Source organism: Bos mutus, chromosome 7 (genome assembly GCF_027580195.1).
Source record: "Bos mutus isolate GX-2022 chromosome 7, NWIPB_WYAK_1.1, whole genome shotgun sequence".
Lineage (NCBI taxonomy): Eukaryota > Metazoa > Chordata > Mammalia > Artiodactyla > Bovidae > Bos > Bos mutus.
This window is the reverse complement of record NC_091623.1, coordinates 47,702,666-47,714,339: the sequence shown is the minus strand read 5'-3', so window position 1 is coordinate 47,714,339 and position 11,674 is coordinate 47,702,666. Positions and strand designations below refer to the sequence as shown.

General features: G+C 45.2%; 1 long non-coding RNA gene across 1 annotated transcript; it reads right to left on the bottom strand.

The window, feature by feature from the left end:
• Positions 1 to 3,977: 3,977 nt before the first annotated feature.
• LOC138988624 (uncharacterized) lies at positions 3,978 to 10,307 on the bottom strand. Its single transcript, XR_011464899.1, has 3 exons — positions 9,565 to 10,307; positions 8,891 to 8,982; positions 3,978 to 5,701 (listed from the first exon to the last, which is right to left on the bottom strand). It is a non-coding gene; the product is annotated as an uncharacterized lncRNA (long non-coding RNA).
• Positions 10,308 to 11,674: the final 1,367 nt, after the last annotated feature.

Sequence of the window (11,674 nt, the reverse complement as noted above, 5' to 3'; positions counted from 1 at the left end):
CAGCATTTCCCCAAACAAGGTAGGAGAATTCTTAAATCCTTGAGGCAGGACGGTGCAACAATACTGTCAGATTACATGTGTTTCTGGATCCTGCCATTCAAAAGCAAAAAGCTGCTGTGATTCTTCTGCAATAGGAATGCAGAAAAAAGCATTTTGCAAGTCCAAAACAGAACCAGCTATATTCTCCCAAAATAGTTGTAAGCAGAGTATATGAATTAGGTACCACTGGGTGCAAATCTTGGACTATTTCATTAATAGTTCTCAACTCTTGGACAAAGTGTTACTCTGTTGAGTTCAGCTTTTTGACCAGGATGCTAGGGGTGTTATATGGGGACCTGCAAGGTTTAATCAGCCCTATTTTCAAAAACACCCCTATATGCTTAGTAACTCAGTCGTGTCCGACTCTCTGCTGAGGGAGGAAAGGAACAGGCTGAGCCGACTCCATCTGAAAAAGAAGGAAACTCCATCTTGAAAAAGAAGGAAACTCCATCTTGCACTTTCAGTGAACTTTGGACCATGTGCCTGGTAGCCATGGAGATAACATACCTACAGCCGAACTGGCCTCCCGGACTGATAAACACCAGATTCCATACCGAGATTTCCCGTCGCCAAAAAGAATGTAATGGTCCCCTATGTGGTCAGTCATCTTTGTAATCTTGATGGCACCCATTGGTATAGGCCACAGTGTATAACCAGCTGACCCTTCTGATTATGAATCATGCCTGTAACCTGATTGTATCTCCCTTTGACATTTTTCAGGCTAGGTTTAAGGAATTTGGGGATGTGGGCTTGAGCAGTACACTTAAGGTATATAAGGTTTTCACAGAAGTCGGTCAGAGTCCTTGGCTAAGAGGAGACTCTGCCTTGGGCCCGCTGGTGTAATAAACTGCACTCCACTATCTGCATTGTCCTTCTGAGCGAGTTTGTTTCCCGGAATGCGTGGCTATAAGATTGTGACCCCATGGACTGTAGCCCGCCAGGCTCCTCTGTCCAGGGGGATTCTCCAGGCAAGAATCCTGGAGTGGGTTGTCATGCTTTACTCAGGGGATCTTCCCAACCCAGGGATCGAACCCAGGTCCCCTGCATTGCAGGTAGATTCTTTACCATCTGAGCCACAAGAGAAGCCCACATGGGGACATGCAAGGTTTAATCAGTCCCATTTTCAAAAACTCCTTGAGAATTGTCTGTATTCCCTTTCGGCCCTCTTGTCTCAAAAGGTATTGCTTTAAAGTAGGTGTCCCAGCATTTTTTTTTAATGGAATTTGTATTGGCCATGCATTCTTGGCCTTCCCAGGGGTGCCATTAACCCACACTTCTGGCCTTACCTTTTCATAGATCTCAGTGGGAAAAGGCTGTCTCTTCTTCAGGAGCATCCATGAGTGCCATCTATAGGCTTACAGCACAGTCTGGAGGGATTCTGATGTCAAGCTGCCCTAGAGAAAAAGTTACTTGAGAATTTATTTTACAAAGAAGATCTCTACCCAAAAGAGGGACTGGACATGCCCGGATAGGTGAAAAAAAAAAACCACTGTGTTTCAGGGTATAGTCCCCTAATTGGCATTCTAGAGGTTATAAGAAGGAACTATTGTGTACTTCCCCAGAGGTTGCAAGAAGGACCAATTTTGCACACACTGGAATATATATATATAAAAAAAAAACCTGTGTTTCAGGGTGAAGTCCCCTAATTGGCCCTCTAGGGGTTGTAAGAAGGACTGATTTTGTCTTTCCCCAGACACTCCCATGCCTGGGATGGATGGAGATGATTTCTGTGCCACCTTGGTTCACCATGGAGTATGCTACACCTGTATCTATTAGAAAGTCAATTAACTCGTTCCCCACCATCACAGTTACCCAGGGCTCCTGTCGGGACATTTGAATCAAATATCTCAAGTCCAAGGGAGCTCCCAGGTCCCTCCGTTCATCATCAGAGTGTCTTCCTCTTTCTACCATGTGAGAAGCTCCCACCTTTCTTTTGTTGTTATCTTTTTTTATTCCTTAACTGAGGGCAGTTTCTCTCCCAATGGCCTTCCTCCTTACAGGAGGTGCATCGTTCCTTCCCCAGCGGTGGCTCACTTCTCTTCCGGTTACTTGCCCTCTGGGAATCCACTGCTACTGCCGATAACGTAGCGCTCCACCTTGCATCCTCTCGGCTTCTGTCGTTGCTCCCTGTTATGGAACACCTTAAAAGCAACATCTACCAACTGAGAAGGTTTCATTCCCAATGCACCATCTAACTTTTGTCATTTTCTTCTTATATCTGGGGTGCTTTGCCCAGTGAAAGTCATAGTCACCATTCTTATATTTTCAGGGGCCTTAGGGTCAGCATCAGTGTACCACCTACAAGCTTGATAAATTCTTCCTAGAAATTTTTATGGGTCTTCACTGGGTTTTTAGTGTAGCCCCTGAATTTCGTTTAAGCTCTGTTGCCTAGGTACTGCCTTTCGAAAGCCTGCTAAGATACACTTCCTGTAATGCTTTAGGAGTGGCATACTTCCGTTGCTGGGATCCCAGTCAGGTTCAGCAATAGGAACTGCCAGGTTTGCTTCTGGAGTTCATCTGGATCGGCTAGATAAGGCTGGCGTGCTTCGTCTCTAGCCTTGTCAATGACTGTCCTTCTTTCATCCCCTGGGAGCACCAAATTCATACGAGTATGAATGTCTATCCAAGAGGGATGGTGAAGGGCAAAGGTGGAAGTGAAAAGTTCCATCGTGCGGAGGGGGTCCTCTCGATAAAGCAGGGTCATTGTTTTCCCAATTAAACAAATCTGAAGTTGAAACTGGCTGGTGTATTCATAGACACCCCACTGGTGACCATCTGCATTAAGGCCTCCTAAGTGATATCATAAAAGAATTGATGCTCTTGAACTGCAGCATTGGAAAAGACTGTTGAGAGTCCCTTGGACTGCAAAGAGATCAAACCAGTCAATCCTCAAGGAAATCAGTCCTGAGCATTCATTGGAAGGACTGATGCTGAAGCTGAAACTCCAATACTTTGGCCAGCTGATGCAAAGAAATGATTCACTGGAAAAGACCCTGATGCTGGGAAAGATTGAAGGCAGGAGGAGAAGGGGATGACAGAGGATGAGATGGTTGGATGACATCACTGACTCAATGGACATGAGTTTGAGCAAGCTCTGGGAGTTAGTGATGGACAGGGAAGCCCGGCGTGCTGCAGTCCATGGGGTTGCAAAGAGTTGGACATGACTCAGCAACTGAACTGAACTGAAGTGATATCAGACAAAGGAGTTTGCCCTGCTCCAGAAGTGGCTTCCAGTCCAAATTGGGTTCCCTATCACATCTAGGATGGTGATACCAAACCAGCCTCCTGTGACCTGGGCGTTAACATAGAAACCTCTAATTCATCTCCAAAAGGAGGGGAAACAGGAGGCGATGGATATGCCCATGGCGTGGGGGCAGCTGGAACAACTGCCAGTGCAGTGTGCTTGGCCAGTGGAGGAGCTGGGTTGGTCGAAGGGGTGGTTAAGTTCTGAAACAGCAAATCCTCACTCTCATGTTCTCCCTCTCCCTCTTGTAGAATAGGTTTCTCCTTGACTTCCCTTTAAGACCGCTGGCCCATAAGGTGGCAGCCATCGGACTTCTTTTCTTCCTGATGTAACAGCCTAAATGCCTCTACATACGGAATCTCATCACTTTTACCTGCCCTTTCACAAAAAAAAATTTGTGAGATTGTATCATAATTAAGTGAGCCATTTAAGGGCCATTGCGCCCCTGATTCTAGTGTATATGGAGACCACACACCACTACAATCAAATATCATCTCTTTCTTAGTCATAGGCCCACAACTGTATCTTGCCATTTAGGATATGACCCAAAAGGCTGTCCTTAGGGACAGATGGAGTATTTCCTCTCTTGATAAGTTCAAGAATCACAAAACAAAGACACGAACAGATTTCAATACCAAAGGAACAAACAGATTCCATTGTGAATGGACACAAAAACAAAAGCAAACAAACCAGTTCACAAAGCAGGTAAAATCCAATGACAATTCTGCCCTCCAGAAGGGTACCCTGAAACAACAAACAAACGAATTGAGAGGAGAATATGTTCCCAGCTGTACACACGGGAGCAACTTTCCCTAGTATGTGGAGCCCGACAGCTCCTAAATGTCAACTTGCTCCAACTGCCAAGCGCTGGGGCAGCCAGTGCCGCTACAGAAATTGTGAAGGGAAGATCCTCAGGAGAAATGGTCCTGGAAGCTGCAGGCCTTACCTGAAAATTCCCCAACTGGGGCCGGCTCATCACGAGCAGCAAGGCTCCTGGCTGGCTTTGCCAAAATTTGCTACTGAGCCCAAGCTCATTCTGCTCACTCCATGGCAGGCCAATAAATTGCAAGACGAGTTGTTGGAGCAAGGAATGATTACTTTAATCGGAAGGCCAGCAGACAGCGGAGATGGCAGACTGGCCTAAGAACCATCTCATCTCCCTCGGGAATCAGGGTGCTTTTATACACAAGACAGAGAGTGGGAAGGCGCTTTCTGAGGCCGGGACCAATGGCAGAGCAGGGCCGTTAACTGGTTGGGGCTGAAGTTGCTGACTTGGGCGGAGGGGCCCACAGGGGGCTGACAAATGGCTGGGTAGGACTGTGCTGCAGAGCCGGTGTCTGTCTCCGTGGCGCCTGCAGGCCGGTGCCAGGGAAGGAAAGACCCTTTATGCCTTGTGTCCTATCGCTGACCACTGCTACAGTTGGACTTTCCTTGTGGAATAGACAGACTTTGTTTAAACTTTGTGTGATCAAGTTTACCAGTCATTTCCTTTATGGCTTCTGGGTCTCGTTTTATGCTTTAGGAAAAACTTCCTCTCCGACATTGTAGAATGAAAATGATTCATCCATGTTTCTAGGGGTACTTTCATGATTTCAGGTTTACAGTGCATGCCCTCCCACCCAAATCTGCGCTCCTGCAGGTCTAGGAAGATGGGCAGAACGCCCCTGCCTGGCATTATCTCCGGGACTTTTTCTACCTCCCCTCCGGAGCCCAGAGCCGCGCAGTCGTAGGGAGACTGTCCCCTTCCCAGCAGACGTCTCTGGAAGTGAACAGTGGTTCTGGGACCTTTCCCAAAATAATTTTTCCTAGTCCCCCTTCTGCTGCTGGGGTCACGCCGCGCAGGCTTTGAGCTCCCAGGCTGACGCATTTGCTGCCGCTTGTCTGGAGAGACACGCTCAGAGGTGAGCCTGGACCAGGACCCGGCATCCAGGGGGCGGGCGGTGTTTCCTCTCCGTCCTGCGATCCGGATTCCCCCCGCTGACGTTCGCGCCGGTTGTCTGGCGCCACCTGGCGGCCTCTATCATATAGTTTTCAGCTCCAGTGAAACCGGTACGGATCTGGGGGCGGTGCCTTAGGCGAAGGTCTCTTGAGGCTGGAGGCTCTAGAGGGATCATCCAGGCTGTGCCGCGCAGGGGAATGAACGGCTCAGTCATTTTCAAAGACTGGAGGTGCAAGTACTTGGAGGCCATCTCCGCACTTCCGTGCCCCGTTCGGGACCCTCCAGGTGGGTCGAGCGTCACACGCCAGGGCCGACTCTGCCTGTTGGTCTGACCTGGACCCGCAGGGTTTCAGGGCTGGGATACTGTACCGCGCAGCTAATGGTGTCGTGGACTGTGGTCCCTTTCCAGATGGAGGGGCAGGTGATGTTTTGAAGGAGCCGCTGTCTGATCTGCTGCAAGAGGTGAGACTGGTGGCTGGCTGGGGTGAGTGGGGAGGACAGTAAAAGGAAAGCACTCAGTATCCTGGATGGAAGTGACTCCACTTAGCTTGTGAGAGCAGAGGAGACCCGGCCCATTCAGGTTAGATGGCTGTTATTATTGGGAACTTCCGCCGGGTGCCCCAAGAGTGTCCTCCTGAATATTGCCGGCCTCCGGGACCTCAGTGAAGCCAATGCCCCATCTACCTGGCCCCAACTTAACCCTCCCACCCAAAGCTGCCTGTGCAAGCGGGGGCCTCTAGCTCAGTCCTACTGATGCCCTCCATACTCACTTCCACCTTGTCCACCCATTCAGATCAGGACTCTGCCCTTGGGGAAAAGAGAACTTGTCCTGGTGGAGAGGCTGGCTGTCAGGGAACTCGCCCATGGGCTGGGCCAGGAAGAGAGAGCTGCTGCCCAGAGTTGGCTTTCAGGTTAGGGGAGGAACTGGGAGCAAGGGTCACCAGGGAGGTTTTCTGCTTCCCTCACTGCCAGGCCCTGGCTAAAGGACCTTTTGGCCCCTAGGGTGGGGGTACGGGCTGGGGGTCTTTTTCTCCTTCTAGCTGGCCTCCCTGTTTCTTAAAAGTAGTAGCCAAGAATGGGTCCAAGGAACCTGTCAATCTTTCTCTTGACCTTCACCTTTCCTTGACCTAGACGTTTTCAGACCAATGGCCTATATCAGACTGTCTTTTCATATCTTTAACACTGTTTGAACCAAACTTAGATTTTGACCTTGACCTTGACCTCACCTTGACCATGACCCCTTTCAGGCCCATATTCTGTCCCTCTCATTACTGTATTACTGAAAGATTATTTTAATTTAACCTTGACCTGTATATTGACTCTGATACAGACCAAATCCTGTCCTTCACCTTCTTCAGTGTTCTTTGCTACCCCGACTGAAAACTTAAACTTGAATCTGACCCTGAATATGAACTTCACCTGGCATTGTTCTTGACCTTTATCTGTTCCAGTTTTGTAATCTGTTCTTGACTACCATCCTGGCATTCTCTATGACTAACAATTTAACTTCAACCCCAATCTTAATATTGACCCTGACCTTTAACTTTACCTCGACCCTTATTTTAAACAAACTGTATCTCCTATGTACTATCTGGATCCTTTCTGTCACTAATTTGTTAATATGAGCTTGATTTTGGCTTTTTTTTTTTTTTTTGCTGTGCCATGTAGTATGTGGGATCTTACTTTCCTGATAAGGAATTGAACTCTCAGCAGTGAAAGCTCAGAGTCCTAACCACTAGACCACTAGGGAACTCCCTGATTTGGGCTTTTATGATATTGAACTTGATCATGGCCTAATTATGACCTTCACCCTTTTCAGAACCATAGTCTCAGTAAACATACTATCTTCACCATTTCTAATAATGACTAAGAATTTGACCTTGATCTTGTTGTCAACTTGACTTTGAAATTGATGTAATCTTGAAATTGACATAGATATTGGTCAAACACAACATGTCTCTAACTGTCTTCCTCAATTTCTCTGTGACCAATAATTTGGCCTTGATCTGACTTTGTGAACTGACTTTCCCCACATTCCTCTTTTCACATATGTCCTGTCCCTTAAATTCATCTTGATCTTCTCTATTACTGACTGAAAATTTGTCCTTGGCTTAAGCCTCAACCTTGCCCTCACCCTTTCCCCTAAACTTGATTTAGATTTGATCTTGCCTCTTCTCAGACCCATACTCTGTATCCTGACAATTTTTATTATTGACTGATTATGTGACCTTGCCCTAGGCTTCTATATTTACTCTGTTTCAGACCAAATCCTGCCATTGATCTTAAGCAGTGTTTATTTCTATCAGATCAGATCAGATCAGTCGCTCAGTCATGTCCGACTCTTTGCGACCCCTTATCAACCTACCTAGGAATTAACTCTCTCACTCTCTCCCCACCTGTAAGTAAATCTGTAGCAAATGCTTTCCCCTGCCACATTGAGCATAACAGAACAACCCTGCCATTATTGCCAGCCTCTTGAAACTCTGCCTCAGGCCATAATGGCCAGATGCAGTTCTATTCCACAGACAATCAGAGCTCCAGAAGAGCCACACAAAGGCAGGAGCCAGTCAACTCCCAATAACCAGCTAGAGCAGGAATGGGCCTAATCCAGATCCTTGGGTAAATGCAAGAACTCTGCCTCCTACCTGACTTTGCCCCAGTTCCCCTTGCAGTCTGACCTGGGAAGATTGAAGTGGCTGGCTTGGAATTGTACCCCTTCTTTGGGGAGAAAGGCAGTGGCACCCCACTCCAGTACTCTTGCCTAGAAAATCCCATGGATGGAGGAGCCTGGAAGGCTGCAGTCCATGGGGTCGCTGAGGGTCGGACACAACTGAGCGACTTCACTTTCACTTTTCACTTTCATGCATTGGAGAAGGAAATGGCAACCCACTCCAGTGTTCTTGCCTGGAGAATCCCAGGGATGGGGGAGCCTGGTGGGCTTCCGTCTATGGGGTCGCACAGAGTCGGACACTACTGAAGCGACTTAGCAGCAGCAGCAGCAGACATAGCAACCATGCCCCAGTGGGCCCATGGCGGTGTTGGGCGTACTCTCTTTGCTCCACAAAGGAGAACTTAGAAAAAACATTTCAGAAGTACATCCAGTAACTGCGTCCCATGAGGAGCCACAGCAGGACCAAGCATTTGGAAAATTCACATTTCCTGATTTCTAAACTTAGTAGAAACTACAGTAATCAAAATGACATGGCCCTGGCACTGAAAAAACACACAAGGACTTCCTTGGTGTCAGTGGATAAGACTCCCGCTCCCAGTGCAGGGGGCCCAGTTTCAATCCCTGGTCAGGGAACTGGATCCCACATGCTGCAGATAAGAGTTCACAAGCCACAGCGGAGACCCACTGCAGCCAAATAAATAACTTTTTAAAAAGACGTCTAGACTAATGGAATAGAATAGAGAGCTCAGAGATAAACTCTCACATATATGGTCAAGTGGTTTTTAACAAGGGTGCCAAGACCATTCAAGAGTGGAAAAGACAGTCTTTTCAACAAGTAGTGCTGGAAAATCTGGATCTCCCCATGCAAAGGATGAAGTTGAACCCTTACCTAATGCCAGATACAAAAATTAACTCCAAATGGGTAAGGAACTAAACAGGAGACCTAAATTATTAACCTCTTAGAAGAAAACATAGCTGAAAATGTTCTTGACATTACATTGAGCAATGATTCCTTGGATATGACACTTGAGACATCCAGCAGCAATCCACGGGGTCTCACAGAACATGTTTCATCTTCAAATCATGAACCTGTGGGAGACATCTTTTGTTTTTATTTTTTTTTATTGAAGGATAATTGCTTTACAGAATTGTGTTGTTTTCTGTCAAACCTCAACATGAATCAGCCACAGGTATACATATGTCCCCTCCCTTTTGAACCTCCCTCCCATCTCCCGCTGCATCCCACCCCTCTAGAGTGATACAGAGCCTGAGGAAGTGTTTTTAATGCCCTTCTGAGCATACCACCAATCTAATGATCTAACTTTGGGGTATATAACCAAAAAACTGAAAACTTATGTCCACACAGAAACCTGTACAGAAAGCTTCAACAACAAACTTGACCATGCAGAAGAAATAATCAGTGAACAATGTACACATAATTGTGTACAACTGTGTCCCCGAAGAAGAGAGGAAGAAGAGGTTAGAAAGCTTATTTTTAAAAATAATGGCTAAGAGAGTAAATCTTAAGTCTTTCACAGTACATATAAATATCAAACCATTATTTTGTATACCTGAGACTAATATAATGTTATTTGTCAACTATATCTCAATAAAAATAAATAAATAAAAATGTTAAAGAAAAAAGAAAGAATGGCTGAAAAATTCCCAAACCTGTGGAGTGATTTAGACATCCAAGTTCATGAAGCTAATCAGTTCAGTTCAGTTCAGTCGCTCAGTCGTGTCCGACTCTTTGTGACCCCACGAATCGCAGCACGCCAGGCCTCCCTGTCCATCACCAACTCCCGGAGTTTACTCAAACTCATGTCCATCGAGTCGGTGATGCCATCCAGCCATCTCATCCTCTGTCGTCCCATTTTCCTCCTGCCCCTAATCCCTCCCAGCATCAGAGTCTTTTCCAATGAGTCAACTCTTCACATGAGGTGGCCGAAGTATTGGAGTTTCAGCTTTAGCATCAGTCCTTCCAATGAACACCCAGGACTGATCTCCTTTAGGATGGACTGGTTGGATCTCCTTGCAGTCCAAGGGACTCTCAAGAGCTTCTCCCACACCACAGTTCAAAAGTATCAATTGTTCAGTGCTCAGCTTTCTTCACAGTCCAACTCTCACATCCATACATGACCACAAGAAAAACTATAGCCTTGACTAGACGGACCTTTGTTGGCAAAATAATGTCTCTGCTTTTGAATATGCTATCTAGGCTAGTCATAACTTTCCTTCCAAGGAGTAAGCATCTTTTAATTTCATGGCTGCAGTCACCATCTGCAGTGATTTTGGAGCCCAAAAAAATAAAGTCTGACACTGTTTCCACTGTTTCCCCATCTATTTGCCATGAAGTGATGGGACCAGATGCCATGATCTTCGTTTTCTGAATGTTGAGCTTTAGGCCAAATAGATCACCTCAAAATTTCACCCAAAATGATATTCTTCAAGATACATTATAACAGAACTATCAAAAATCAAAACTAAAGAGAGAATGTTAAAAGCAGAAAAGTGAAATTTTTCTCACACAAAGTAACTTATCCACTGCTAAGGCTACATGCAGATTTCTTAGCAGAAACCTTGTGGGCCAGTACAGAATGAAAGCCCTGAAAGAGAAAGACTGCCACCAAGAATACTTTGCCCAGAAAAGTCGTCCTTCAGAAATGAAAGCTAAATAAAGGCTTCTCCAAACAAGGAAAGCTGAAAGAGTTCAGAACTCTGTAACTTTCTTACAAAAAAATTCTGAAACGAGTTCTTTATGCTGAAACAAAAAGATGCTAATCAGTAATAGAAAAACATGAAAATATACAATACCCCAGTAAAGGTAAGTGTATAGTCATACTCAGAAAACTAAAACTGTAACGTGATGGTGTATCAAGCACTTAACTCCAGGACAAAGTTTTAGGATAAAAGTATTTCAAAAGTAGCTAGCTACTGCTACAATAAGTTTTTAATGGATACACAATATTAAAAGATGTAAATTATGACATTAAAAAACATAAAATGGAGGTGAGTAAAGGGCAGAGTTTGTCAGTGATCAAAGTTAAGTTATTATCAGCTTAAAATAAGCTGTCACATAAGATATTTCAAGGAAGCTTCGGGTAAAACCTATAGTAGGTACACACAAGATAAAAAGAAGGGAAGAAAAGCATACTACTACAGAAAAGCATCAATTCATAAAGGAAAACAGGAACAGAAGGGGAAAAAACTACAAATATTCAGAAAACAAGTATTAAGACAGCATTAGTTTATAGTCTCCCATAGCCTGAATTTCTGGAATTGCAGTTCCAATGGCTATTTCCAAATACACTTGCTTTTGCTGGTTTTTTTTTTTTTTTTTTTAATGGCATTAGGGACTTCCCTGGTGGTCCAATGGTTAGGACTCTGCACTTCCACTGCAGGGAGCAGGGAGCACGGGTTCAAACCCTGGTCAGGGAACTAAGATCTTGCGTGCTGTGGGCAGAAAAAAAGGGAAATGCCAGAGAGGGGGGAACATATGTATACCAATGGCTGATCCATGTTGATGCATGGCAAAAACCAATACAATACTGCAATTATCCTTCAAAAAAGAAATGCTGAGTGCCCAAAGTAAATAATTTTTAAAGACCAAAAATAAATAAAAATGCTGTATTGAGGGCATTACCTATCAATAAGTACTTTAAATACAAATGGATTAAATTCTCAATCAAAACACATGGAGCAGTTGTATGAATTAAAAAAAAAAAAAGAGTCAAACTACATGCTTCCTTCAAGAGACTCACTTTAGCTTTAAGAACACACA